General features: G+C 33.5%; 1 long non-coding RNA gene across 4 annotated transcripts in view; it reads right to left on the reverse strand.

The window, feature by feature from the left end:
• LOC124551071 overlaps positions 1 to 14,962 on the reverse strand; it is a 37,636-nt gene extending 22,674 nt beyond the window's left edge. The window contains exons 1-3 of one of the 4 annotated variants that reach the window (XR_006967764.1): positions 14,550 to 14,962; positions 4,424 to 4,546; positions 4,096 to 4,350 (exon numbers count right to left, since the gene is read on the reverse strand). This is a non-coding gene — a long non-coding RNA (uncharacterized LOC124551071). Of the gene's footprint in view, positions 1 to 4,095; positions 4,351 to 4,423; positions 4,603 to 14,549 lie in introns of all 4 variants that reach the window. The other 3 variants (XR_006967762.1, XR_006967763.1, XR_006967765.1) reach the window with 3 other exon arrangements.
• Positions 14,963 to 15,190: the final 228 nt, after the last annotated feature.

The raw sequence follows: 15,190 nt of genomic DNA on the forward strand, positions 1-15,190 counted from the left end.
TATAATAATGATGTTTTAGTTCTAAAAAACAAAAATAATTTCTGCCAAATATATACAAAGAAAATTAAACTGGAATCACTTCAATGGTGAGAGTAAGGGAAGAATGTATATCGCATACAAATGTCTACTGAATAAATTATCACTCATTCTCTTCTGATATTTTAAAACGACTCTAGCCTAAAAATCTTACGTACTTCCAAGATTTCTTTTTCATTAAATCAAAATCGGTTATTGTTTAGCATGGTGCAGCTGCATAAGCCCATACACATATTGATAAACTGTTACAAAACGAAAATGTGTGTTGGAATGATTAACCACAACTTATTAAAAGGTAAATCACAAAAGTAAACACATATATGATAAATTACAATAACATAGAATAATGATCCTAGTAGGTTGAAGACAAATTGTGCAAAATGTCAATATACTTTCCCCACAACATCTACTGCAAGCGAGACATGCTTTATACACTTTTAAGCAATGAGCCACAAGGACTCTTGATCTTATACAGACAGTAGCACAAGCAGATAGACCACAGTCTGTTCAGTGTATGTCGCTCTTCATGCCATTTACACTTTTGTTTCTTTGAAACAGTATCAAGTTCCACTATTGTTTTACAAAATAATAAAACATTTGAAGGCTCTATAGTAAAATCACGTAAGTGAATGTTAATGCTGCGATTGGTGTAGGAACAACTAGGTACTGAAACAAGTAGCTTCTACTTGCTAGATATCTACCTAGTAATTATGATCAACAAATCTTACACTTGTGTTATGCTGTTACATTTACATTTCTGTTGAGCAGTATCATTAATATGCAGCTCCTTAATTTAGTTTAGGCAATATGCCTCTAAACAATTGCTTTTTTACCATCTTCAGAGTCAATATTCCTAACTGAAATTTTGTAAAATAGTCAATTGCAACTGTATACTAGTGACACTTTGGTCAGATTGTAGGTGTAAGTATTTCTGTACAATCAACTGTTACTCACTTTTCTCTTTGTGATTCTGAACGTGGACCACCGGAAAAGGTCAGGTGACCCTATGAAATAATTTATGTCCCCAATGGGGACATGCTTGACAAAATATACTATGAACAACAACTCCAATATGAGCCACATAATAATATGAGATGGCCATAATGTTTTGATGTTACTGTCAGAACTGTTAGCTCTTTAATTGAAATGAAGCCATACAGTGACTACATGATATAGCAAACTTTTTCTTTTAACAACCTGTGGCTAATCCTACTGCATCACTGTTCAGCATATGAAAGTGAAATGACTGGGCAAACGAAAGGCATAAGCACCCATCAAACTAATCAAGCACAAAAATTCTTATCACCTACTAATGTGTTATCGTTTGCTGTTCGAAGATAGAGGTTAATACCAAACAATAACTATTATGAAGTGTTATTTAATGACTTAAGTACAATATTAAAATTTTAAATTACAAATTTTATACTATGTAAGAACTGTGCTTAAAGGATTACTGATAAGTTAAAGTCTCAAAGAATCAATGACTCATCAGTGTTAAATCTACTAATTGCTATCCCAAACAATAACTGTTCTATTTAGGAACAGTTCAACACAATCCATACCGGTATTAACCAGTTATGGAGTATAAAGCAGCTAGCATAGCCAATGAGACACTCTCCATATTGTTAGACACTAAGAAGTAAAATTTCTTCCATAATGTGCACTGCTAAAATTTCCAACAGAGAATACAGTAACTTTCAGCTAAAATTTTACAAAAATTAACTCTGTCTTTATCCTAGGTTCCAATATTTTTCATCTTATTTTGAATTATGTGTTGCACGTATGGTACCTCAAAGCAATGTTTTGTATTTTATTCAGAATTTTATAAACTCTGCATTAAATTTCACTTTTAAAGATTTTGATGATTACAGTTGTGTATGTAAAAGAAATTTTCTCTCCATCTTTCCTTTCTTATACTTCTTTTCCTCATCCCTATATGCCAAAATTTGCCAAACCATTTTTGAAAAGTAATTATTGAGAGGTCCTACTGACATAAATTTCATTTAATTATCCTCCTATTCACTTTAATGAGGTCAAGCTCATAATTTAGTGGCTTTTCTTCTGTCAATATTCTCATGATATTCCATGTCCAACTCCAATGAATATTAGAAATGACATAATTGGTAACTACACAGGAAGTGTTGTATTCATCATTTAGATCACAAGGAAACAATAACATCTGTTTGTACAAGAGCTTCGAGTATCCATTGTGGAACAATGTAAACCATTACCTTGAGCAGATCTTCAGAATATAATTAAATTATATGTGCAAGTACCAAGTCTTTGCTAGCATGCAATACAACTTGAGCATTATCTTCTTGGAGGATTTGCAAAATTTATACAGTAAACATTACTCTAGACATAACTCAAGTATTGACAGAGTCATAATTCATTTGACAAGATACTACATTTACATTCATATGTGGACCACTATTGGTATCCATGAACTCTCTGTAACTGGCAAATCTGTGGCTAGTAATAGCCAATTATATCATATTGTCAGTTTTGATTTAACCTGTGGCGATTCTGTACTCATCTCCTCCAAAAAAGTAACAGACAGGATATTCTAAATTGAACCTAAATTTGATGAAACCGACAGTTATTGTACCACAGCTATGATTAACAATGTAGACAGCTAGCCAATAAGAATTGTCAGCAAGTGAAATAGGCATTTCAGGATAGACCACAACTAAGGTAGTGATTGGTTGTCTGGGTGACACACTTTGTTGGCAGAAAAAATTTAAGTTTTAGCATTGTATGTTGAACCAGTTTACTAATGTTTCAGTATTAGATACAGCACATAATGCGAGTAATATCAGCCTTTTTTATAGTGTGAAGGGACAATAAATACGAACCAAAACTTAGGACAATGAGTGATGGTAACAAAGTTCGATGATCTCCAATAAAAAAAGGAAGCTAAGTTAATTCCCCTTCCTCTGAGTTAGTTTCAGATTTGTCAAGACAGTGATAAGGATACAAACTGGCCACATCATACAATTCTCTTCAGAATTTTCATTTCGAAATAAGACTGGGTGGTGGTGGGGGGGGAGGGGGAGGGTGTTTGAGTGTTGTACAAAAATGATTGTCATTAGTGAATCATGGCATATGCTCAATGTCTTCATATGTTACATACGGTCATAAATGGAATGTGGGACGAATTATTTGTAATTTAAGTCTGAACATACAGTTACTTATCTAATTCTGTCTTCCAGGATTCTATAAGCTTATTCGTGTAGGCAATGTATAAGATGAACAGATTATATTCTATATAGAGAGCTTTTGTATCATTTTTGTTGCCACTTGAAGTTTATCGATATTTTTCTACATTCTGCACTGAGGTAAACACACTAGAGATATTTTATGTTGCTTTTCTTGTGTCCTTCACATTCCCTGTAAGTTTGTTCTGTCATAGGTTCTGTACTCTTGAGGTGCATACCACTATGAGTTCTCAAGTATCTAAACAAAACTTATGCAGACGGATTGCAGATTCCAATATGCATACAATGAGTCGAAAAATGTCGTTTCATTTATCTACAATTGCATTATTGTCATGCATCATATCTAAAGCATTGTTGCTTCTAAATATCTGTATGGCCTGATTGACTCCACTTGTGACATGCTAGTGTCCTAGTCCATGACCAAAATATTTTTATGTATCACGAAATGGGAAATGAAACAAATAGCCACATTAATGTTTAGTTGCTACCCTTTACAACACAGAGATATTTTTTACACATCCAAATGGATATTAAATTTTTTGGATGACACTTTCTCTCAGTGTCAGTAAAAGGAGTTCGCTAAGAAGTTTGCTAAGTGGTCAAGAGATTGCATGGGCCATAATGTCTGTACTACACTGCACTGGAGAATCTCTATAACTACGGGGATCTACGTTTCTCCAGGGAGAGAAACATGTTGCGTTTTGAGGATCACATTTCAGATTCAGAGATTCAGTTGCAAATGAGGATATCTTTCTTTTTCTCTTTTTCTTTTTTCTTGTTTTTAGGAGTTACTGGTGTGTTCCTGAGTCCTAAACTTTTTGTATATCAAGACATATCTCACCCATTTTGCCTGTGGCCCTTTAAGTCTTTGAGTTGTACTTTCAGTAGGAGCTCCTAGTAGATTAAAACGTCTGCATCTTCTGATAACTGTGTAACACAGCATGTGATGGTACATCTGTAGTGTCTGTCGCTTTTTCACATGATCACCTTTGGTGTGCTTGGAAACCAATACATTCCTTTGCCATTCTGCCCCTTTGGTCTTTTGCTCTATATCACTCACAAAGCGTTACCTCCTTCACCACCATGTGCAGGTTATCTGCAACATCGACAATTCATTGTAAACTTAGACACAAGAGATAGCTGATTTTTAGTCAGTGGAGCTTACTTACAGAAGTCATTAATGCCATGTTGTGGTACTTCTCTTCCAAATGAATCCTTGTTTTCTTCAAGTGGGGTTTACCACAGTCTGGTCCTCAAGCAAACACAACCATTGGCTATACCAATTCCACATCCTGCATCATTAATATGGCAGTCAGATTTGCTGGTTAACCAACAACTGTAGCAGACTCTAGACAAAATAGTCGTAAAAACAATGTCACATTTAAATAGTTCTATCAGGTACATTCAACAATATAATATATGATACTAAATATTAAACTCGATGTTATGCAATGCATAGCATAATGGCGTTATACAATATATTAAATTGCTGTGGGCAAAGTCAATACAGTGCCACAGTATGCCCAACCAATGTGAAGTAGAATGTATGCAATAAATAAATGATATAGTAACAATAAAGATTCACTGATAAAATCGTTCTGGCAACTGAAGTGGTTCCTCAGTAATATGGACTCTAATTTAAGCTCTTTATAAAATTACATAGCTACTTTGTGATTTCTGGATTTAAATGCAGTGTATAATTTCTACTTACCATCTCCTTTTCAGGCACAGGTCTGAGATATTATAAAGTTACTTAATTTTTCCTTCCTCTTTTTCGTTGTTGGCTTTACACTCTCTCTCATTTAAAATTTTGATAGTATTGCATTTAACATAATATAAATAAGATAGTTATTATGATATAAACGATTTATGACCTGTCATGTGTTATCCTTAATCATCAAGTGAAAGTAGATATATCTTTACTGTATGTTTTCTGATGTGAGATAAGAAAGGTCCTGAAAGCCATATTTAAGTTCCATCCCTAGTTGTTCTGTTCCACTAGTTTATTTTTAAACTCATGATGGCATATTACATTGTGAAGTTTCCTTCATGGTATTGTAACCATTAATTATAATACCTTACACAGTTCTTCTGACAGAAAGATTGTATTCAGTTAACTTGCACTTTCAATATTTTAGTACCATGTATGGACATCTGTCCTCAACATCTACTAAATGGACTTTCTCTTTTCCACTTCAAGCAGCTCGACGCAATTTCTAACCAATCTGTGGGATGTTTATGCCTTTCAACGAGACTAAATATTCTCAAGACATCTCTCTGTTTAAGGCTGCATGACATGGCAAAAATGCCAAGAAGCTAGTGAAAATAATAAAAGAGGTAAAATGATTCCTATCAAGGACAAACATAGAATTTAGTTTTTATAACAGAGGGAAATGAAAAAAGTCAAAAAACACAAAACATATATGATTGCAATGGTTATAGTTGTTAGTCTTGTTGGTGGGACATGTAGGAAAGAAACTCTTTTCGTTATTGAATAGAGCACAGAAACTTTAAGAAAATATATTTGGAATAATGATGGCTCTTTATGGAAATATAACTTAAGAAGATTTATTTATTTATAAGATGAAATACCTTCTTTCACATACAGTGTGAACATATGACTTAAATGGAATATTCATATACTAAGCATATTTTCAAAAGTTTCATAATTGACTATTTGAGACTTCTGTAGTAGTTTTATAGGAAATAATTATATGCCTAACATAGATCAGAAACCTGTACATAAGAGTTACTCGATACACTGATGTTAAGGAGAGTTGGAATGCCCTATCCTGACAATGTTAAATTTAGCGACTTGGCATTTCTGCATTTCAGGAACCACTGTAGCCATTTACATAAAACTTTTACAGGACATTAATCTTTATGTTCTGAGTCTACTGAACTACAATAATTGCAGTTCAGCCACTGCTTTTGGGAATACAATTTTTCAATTACACAGTTAAAACTTTTGTACTTTTTTGTATGTTATCCTAAATAATTTTAATTATACATAATATTATGTTCTCCTTTTAGTTCAGCAGACTCAGAATATGTACATCAATACTCCCTGAAAATTTAAATAATCTACTGAAAGTGGTTCCTGAGATTTAAGGAAAAATGCAATAGGAAATGAAAATTTTCAGGAACGGCTTCTAAAGTTTCAAAAGACTGTAACTCACTTAATATATACTTAATTTTTTATTTACAGTCACTCAGAAGCACCCTGCATCACATTATATACTATCCACTTGATCTTTTTCCAAGGTTTTTCTTATTTGCTTCTTTCTGGACTCAGTGGCCAACTGTGCTGCATGCTCTACTCTATCAATTCGAACCTTGTCCATCCGTTCAAGTTCTCTGATGCAGTTTGCTCCAGTATTAATTTCCATATGCTGTGTAGCACTTTCACACTGCCAATGCTGCCATCATTAAAAGCAATAACAGCATCACTGACCCCTCACTTTAGTGACTTCATTCCAACAACAAAATTTTTTGGTAAGCAAGTCCATATAAGATTATTGAACGACTCATTGGGATTCTGATTCGGACAATGTAGACACTTCTTCAGTAATTCAGGATTTTCCAGGTCTGTGTAAACAAGTTTTATGACATTCATCACTGCTGTTGGGATGGAATGTTTATGGCTGTATGAACTGATGAATACTGGGTATTGTGGTAATTGCACCATGAATCAGGTCCAGGAGGGCAAAGGTGGTGTACTGGTTTTTCATCAGTTGACAGTCTGTTTAAGAAGTTAGGCCGTACTGCCTGCTTCATTTTCAACAAATTCTCCGTATTATTTCTAATGGCTACCCCATAATACTGCTGTAGTTCGTCAATCATTTTGTCTGCCAGTCTGCCTCTTATGGTTTTACCATCAGAAAGTTTCTTGTCTCTGAAACTTCGTTTAAAGTTCCTCGATCTGGTGCCCACCCTCTTCTGGACACGACCAACACTTTCCAGTTTTGTGACAATCTTCTCACCATAAGGCTGAGTAGCTACTACACTGTTATATGCTTTTGTGTCTCCATCACCTAAGAACTTAGTGTATCACATTCCCCCTTTCGTTCACAGAATGACTAAAAATTACAATAGCTGCAGAGGCACCCATACCACCACTTGTTCCTTCATAATTTCTGTCACAGATATGGCTTTCTTCATTCGCTGGTTTAAATTTATAACAATGTTTGGTTAAATTCTTAGAACTGTAGCCGCACTTCCGCCAAGTGCCATCAAAATTACTCGTATGCCAGTCATACCGTCATTTATTTCAACAGTTTCGTTTGCAGCACCCTTCATTGGCTCAAATGTAACAGATTCCACCGCAGCTCCTAGAAATCCTGCATACTTGTCGATTTTACAAGGTGGGAGTGGCATATTCATCACAGAACACATTGTTTCTGCTGCAGTGTGTCCTTTTCCAATAGCTGTCAATCCATAAAATCACCTAACATTTACTTCATAATAATTATCTCTACACTTAGCAGAATTCCAAAATGAATAAGTATATAGACAACTGGCACAATTAACTATAAGTTTCCTGGCTAGTCCATTTGATACCTCATTGTCTTCATGTAAACTAACTGGCTCTCCACATATTTTACAACACACACAGGCACCTAACACCCTTGTTAGATGTGTAAATCTATCAGGATACAACCTAATGTAAGATTCACATCATTTTCGTTTTGAGAAAACTGTGTATCACAATATTTTATTTTAATCTTCAAAACACTAATGGGTATTTCTCTAAATAGTTACGAGTTTGCCTGTATTTCATTGTCTGTAACTTCACAGGCCACTTGTTGAACACAGTGTTTCCCCTTTACTCGAAAATCTATTACCATAGACTCACATTTCTTAAAAACACTTCATTTTGGCATCATACTTTATTTTTTGAGAGATTTGCCAATCTATTCCTCACTTTTCCTCGGAAAAAAGTTAGCACTTCGACATACAATTTGTGTTTATGCTATGATATGAAACAATACTGTTTTCCACACTACTACTAATACAAATACGTGATTTAATATTTATAACACAGCAATCCACAGCTTTCACCATAAAAAATTATCGATTTTTTTAGATCTTGAAGTAATGCACATAAAAATTTTAACATTTTCAACCGATGTATATTATATTTAAAACCATAAAATTTGTATTTCCCATGTGATTTAATAAGTGATATATATATCATTTTATTCAGAAAACTGCAGATTTTATAACGAGATGCAAATCCAAAAATGTGAAAAAATTGTGTTCTTACTTCCAATAAGGAAACATTGTTGAGATGACTGTAATGGTAAATTTAGATTTTTTTTAGTAACCTGATAACTGTAGTGAAAATTCTGGCATCCTAGTATTAGTTTTGAAACTGGTACCCATTGCGAAAATGGAATTGTATTGAAATCATAATTTATTACTCTATAGATGTTTTATATAGTTAGGACCTAAATTAGTAATGACCATGTAAAACATTTAAAAATATATAGTAGTGTGTTGTCTACACAACTTCAAATTGTAAGACAGTATTTTTGGGAATGAGAAGTTAAGATTTTCGTGTGTTATGGCAACAGGTAACCTACTACCATAACAGTAACACAAAAATCTAAAAAGTGATTGTGAGGTGTAAGTTGAAACCACAACAGAGTTAAAAGATGAACCCTTAATATCCTGCTGGAATTAACATTTATATGTTTAGAAATACTACTTTGAAGTATAAACTAAATGAAACTTTCTTAACCATATTACAATGTCAAAGGGCCCAATAAGTAAATAATCTATATCTATATGAAGTATTTGATTCACAAAATCCATCTTTTAAGATAAAGTACTTCAAGTTCTACATAATCATTGTAAACCAAACAATAGTGGAATCTGAAATCATATAATCAGCATTTAATTTATATTTGAACTTTTCCTTCTAATAGAATACTAAGATTTAACAAATACCTAATAACTTATGTTTAGAAAGGTTAATTTCAGCTGCAGTTAGCTTTGAATTGCGTAGGCTATTACTTGTCCAATTAAGTATTAATAAATTTCGAACGGTTATTTGGTTAGCTGGCTTTAAATGAACTGCTTCTCCTACAGTGATAAAGCAACGTATTTATATTTACTTACCTGATTAATAAAAACCCATCAATAAATGTATGTTATGTCTAGGTTCTTTATCAGGGTGTTTTATGCTGGAATTAAGTACTTTATAACATTGCCTAGTAAACTAAGCAATTTATTTAGGCATTGAGAAGGGGTTACCGACATTCACATACTCTTGCTCTAAATGAAGAAGAAATACCTTCAAAACAAATCCTTTTAATAAGCAAAGAATCATTATAGACCATAGAATATGTAAGAACAGTTAATGCATAAAATATAATTTCTTTTTTCAATACCTCTCACATTTAGAATTCCTCTATTGACAAAGATGAACAATAAACTTGAAAGTTATTAGGAACTTCTGCCTTCAAATGAAACTATGTACAAATTATGATGTAAGATACAATTGCGAGTTGTTTTGCTTGTATTTAGATTCGTCATATCTCTAAAATGTGTCTTTATGCATCAATAGTGTAACTGTTGTGCCATCATTGCATTTCCAAATGATGTAATTAGAGAATACACATGGACCCACAACAATCAGCTGACTATATTCATACATTATTACTGGAAGGTACAAAGTCAGGAAATGAAAGAATAAATTTCTTATTAGTAACAAAATGCTTCGTTAGTCTATTTGAATATTATATCAAAGATATAGCTCAGGTTTATACATATTCAATATTGCTTAAATTTTCAGTTGATGAAATCTTGCTTTTGAATTCAGCCATGATATTGTCCTAGGTTTTATAGAATCTTTAGTTATGAAGATTCAATAGTATGTGCATAGTGTGCACACTATGACTCAATGTTTATGAACTTATCGACCAACTTAAAAGAATATTGCCTCTAAGTTCAGAATCCCGCAAAGACATGAAATGTTTTGTAGGCATGAAATTTCTATTGTGTGTACTGCCCTGAAAATGATAGTAAAATTCTTAAGAGATGGTTTGTCCTCAGTGATCACTCAGCACTTCACGTCTTTAATAAGTGTTAACATGTAATGGACAATCAAACATATTGATAAAAAAATTTATTGTGTGCAATGTACTTACTGTGCTTATAGTGTAAGACACTTTAAAATTGAAGGACTGGGATTTCTGTCTTTCACAAACAGTGCTCTGACACATACTCCAAGCATGTCTCATCGGTCAATACAAATTTTCAGCTTCTCAGACACTTCTCAGTTTCCATCCAAACATTTCATTTTCAAATTGTATAGTAATGAATGACAGAGGTGAATTGTGAAATAGTATATATAATCTCTAATTGCATGTGTTTTGAAAGAATATGGTACAGATGCTCACAGCCAACAGAGAAGAAACTTATTAGAAGGTAACACAGTTAAACTCATTTATAGATACATCAGCAGTTGTATGGTATTTGTGTCACTTTAGTTTTTTAGTGATTACAACCAGAAACTATAAATGTTTAAAAATTACAACGCATATCAGAAAAGATATTTATAAGGCTATTACTATTCCTGAGATTATAAACAAATTTATTATCTAATTTCGCTTATTGTGTACTTGAAGTCCTCAGAGTGAAATAATTTTTATAGTGTCTTGGGAATATGTGATACACATTGCAAAACAAGAAAAAAGTGAGATACCACTATACAAGTATATCAGCCAAACCTGAACATTTGAAATTTCTAAGAAAAAATCTAACAAACTTCTTCAATATTTGTTTCAGCTCGCACTTCTGTGCTTCTTTATTACAGTAACGCCGTATTGTGCATCTCATATGATATTTGTGAAAGTTTTACTGTCCAGTGATTTGAGTTCCTTTCTGACATTGTAATTGTCTGTGTGAAATCTGTGGTTTCTTCTGATTATCTTACAGAGTATTCTTTCTTTGTTATGCTTGTAAACATGTCCAGAAAGTCTGTTCATTGTTAGTGGTATCAGATACTTTGTCTGCTGTCAGCTGTCAGAAATGATATGTGTGGTTTGGTAATATTGGCGGTTTTTTATTTTATATAAAATAGATCAGAGAAACTCGAAGTTTTTTAAGAAGAACGGAATAAAATGCAGCAAAGACTTAGAAATATTGAACATTGTTTTGGAGAGCCTGCTTTGAGTATGACAATGGTTTATAAGCGACATAAGCGTTTTGAAGAAATTCTCGAAGACGTTGCCTACTACATATGCCCTGGATGCCACAGCATATCAAAGGCAATAAAATCGTGGAAAGAATGAAATAAACGGCTATGAACGATCTACAAATCATCATTGATGACATTGGCATATCATGATTCACATATGAGCTATAAATAAGCAACAAGCTTATATATGCTATGAAGTAGATTTATCAACGAAATACAAGTACAAGGTGTAAAGATTTTGGACCTGTAGCTGGACCACTAACTTTATTGGGAAACAAAATGCCTAGTCTTTTCCAAGGATATAACCATCATTTGACTGTAGAATAGGTTTCATTCCACAATTTACATTTCTGCCTACAACCATTATGAAGTGTTACAGGTATATAAAATCATTTAAGTAGAACACAAGTAATTATCAAAATATGTATCTTCGGTTATATAAACCAATTTCGTCGAAAGTAAATGCGATAACATTTGTGTAAAAGGCTAATTTACTGGCAGTTAGCATGACTGCTTCACTTTATATGGTTGTGGAGTAAAACAGATGACCAATTGACAGGTTTTCAACTTCGTCACGGTGTGTCTAAGCAGCTTGCCAGTAATTGTCAGTAAATTAGCCTTTTACACCATGTTCCCACATTTACTTTTGACAAAATTAGTTTATGTTATCGAATATACATATTTTGACAGTGACTTGTGTTCCATTTAAGTCTAACGATTTTTGATGCTTGTAAGACTTGATTAAGGCCTAAAGACATAATCTAGACTGTGGAATTAAAATCTGTTGTATAGTGAATTGGTGGTTACATCTTTCAAAAAGTTTTATATGGCTGTGGCTCCACATAAGAGTAAAATCATACAGTGCCTAATGAATGACCTTGGTTCAGCTTTGTTTGCAGTACAAATATTACTGTTGCACTGATATTAAAAATGAAGAAAATAGTTTATTCTGCATACTTCCTCTCACTAAGAGGTTAGGGAATTACCTTCCGGTGAAGTCAGCATTTATTGACTATTTCCTACAACAGACTGAAAAGATTTCTTCAGGAAAAACTGAGTTTTGACAAGTACCTCACAATAGATATATTCGTTAACGTCTTTTGTCATTACCAATATTTGTCATTTCTGGAAAAATACTTAAAAAGGCAAGACTAGCACTAAAAACAATCTCTAGAATCAGTTCAAGGTGTTAACATTAATACAGAGTCAGGAACATCATACATATGCATTGAGCAAACAACTCAAGCATTCTGAATGTCATGTAGATAATTTAGTGGAGTTGAAGACTGTATTAAAGAGCTTTATGTTAGGAAACTCCTACACCATCAAAGGATATCTTCACTGAAACACTTAAATTTAACTTTTACGGCCAGTTTATAGTCATAATTACCACTGTAATACAGTATTCCAAAGTCATTTTACAGTACTGCGTTTACATTAAATGACATTAACATCATTGACTTCTAGAGACGACGCTCCATGGTAGCCATGGAATACGATTAATGTAATGTACTGTAATATGAGTTGGCTCGAGATATGAAATGTTTGAGTGTTTTGGGTCTAAAACTTCGATAGGAAAATTTGTTCCAAAAGTGCTGAATTTCGAACACCGACAGCAGCGAATGCAGTTTCCTCAGGTGTTCTTATTTGAAGTTTAGAACATTGGAGATCTACTGACACATGTGATAAAAGGTGACGAATGGCGTTAATGGGTATTACGTCGGAACTGTGCTTCAGTTGTCTGAGTGAAAGCCTCCTGAATTGCCAAAACCGAAAAAGCGCTCGACAAATGTGGAATGATATCACTGTTTTGCTCATGGTGTTGTCCATTTTAGGGGCCAAATTTTCAGTAAGGAGTACTGCTTATAAGTGCAAAGCCGATTGCGTCACGCGGTCCTAAAGAAATGTCTACATTTATTGTGAAACAATTTGTAGCTTTTTCACCACAATAATGAATCTGTTCACACTTTTTTCCTAGTTTGTCAATTTTTGGCTGAAAGGAATATCACAATGACGTCCCAGACATGGTCATATGTGACTTTTGTGTGTCCCGCAAACTAAGAAAAAATCTCAAAGAACCTTCGTTTTACGAGCAAGACGCGATTAGAAAGTAATGATGACAGAGCTAAAAGCTGTCCTGAAGATAGAGCTCCCAAAGAGTTTTGGGGATTCCACTAAATGCTGGGGTAAGTGCATAATATCCAGTTGGGACTCCTCCTAGTGGCAAAATGAATAAATATAATTATATTTTAAAAATCCAGTTTTTTTATTGCACCTATATATATATATATATATATATATATATATATATATATATATATATATATATATATATATATGTAATGGTTGTCAACTTTTGCACCATGAAGAGAATCAAGATGTCGCTGGAGTCATCAGATTGCTTGTAAAGTTCCTTGATTACTTGCAAGTAACAAATACTTGTCAGAGTGGAAAGGGAATTATTTCAGATGCTCCATTCCATTCTTTGGTATCTCAGACAAGACAAACTCTAGGAGCCACAGGATGACATGTGCACAAACAAATTAAGAGATGAAAACTGTAATTACAGTATCTCAAAAATAGCCAAAATTTTTCATAAAATTCAAGTTTCTACATGTCACACTTTGCAGGGATGTAATATGGAACTAATTTAGTAAAGGACGCATATTTAAAGCTCCTTAAGCAGCAGTTTAATACAATCTAGTCTCTAGAATCTCTTAGCACATGGCGACATTGGAAGCACTTTCTATTGTATAGCCTACAATTAGCTGCCAAATATTCATTAATGATAGCCCAGTTTTGCCAACTGCTGTTACGTCTTTGCAGCTCCCTTTCTTTGTTAATATTTCTGTTTGCTGCTTGATCAATTATTTTCAGTCTTCTTTATGAGGCAGCCTCCCTATTTTATACCATTCATCAACAGAAAATGACTTTAAACTGTGATTTTCACACATTACAGTATTGCTGATAGAGTTTGTTCTTTATACTGAAATAAATGGTACAGCAAAGGCAATAATGTGTATTCAGCTACACCTACAGTTCCCATATTACAGTAGTATTAGAATGCATCCTATACAAGGGATACTCACCTATTTGCACCAAAAAGCTGTACTCTGAAGGAAAGAGGTAGTACTCCAGGGTCACACTATAAAGTCAGCCAACTCTTGACACACAGTGTATGGTTGATGAGATCTCCAGTTGGTTGTTTCACACATTGAGGCATATGGAACAGTTAAATAATACATAGGTGTTGACTCAAGATCCAAGTGGTGATGTAATACGATTTTCTTAGTTTACAATGCAAACTGTTTTATGTAAGTGATGAAGTTGTGCTCGCAAGAAAGATTGAAGTTCTCTTTAGTTACTTATGTTGAACTTAATTTGTGCTAAGAAATGTCTGTATATACATTCTATGACTGCTGTAAGCTATAGACACTGCAGTGAAACACATAGAAAGGCTCTATACAAACAGGACACAGTAACATTTAGTCAAACTTTTCCAAAAGTAGATAACATCTTATTTTTATCTGTAACTTATTGTCTTTTATATCAAACATATGTATTGGGAGGAAAATAATTACATCTCGGTAATAATAATAATTACAAAAACTGGTGGTGACTAATGATAAAGAGACTCACTTAAAATGACTAAAGAAAACATGAGAATCATATTATAGATATTGTAAAAAGTCGACAATCCTAATAGAGGAGAAATGGAAGTTGTGAGAAT

This window comes from Schistocerca americana, chromosome 9, assembly GCF_021461395.2.
Source record: "Schistocerca americana isolate TAMUIC-IGC-003095 chromosome 9, iqSchAmer2.1, whole genome shotgun sequence".
In the NCBI taxonomy this organism is placed as follows: domain Eukaryota; kingdom Metazoa; phylum Arthropoda; class Insecta; order Orthoptera; family Acrididae; genus Schistocerca; species Schistocerca americana.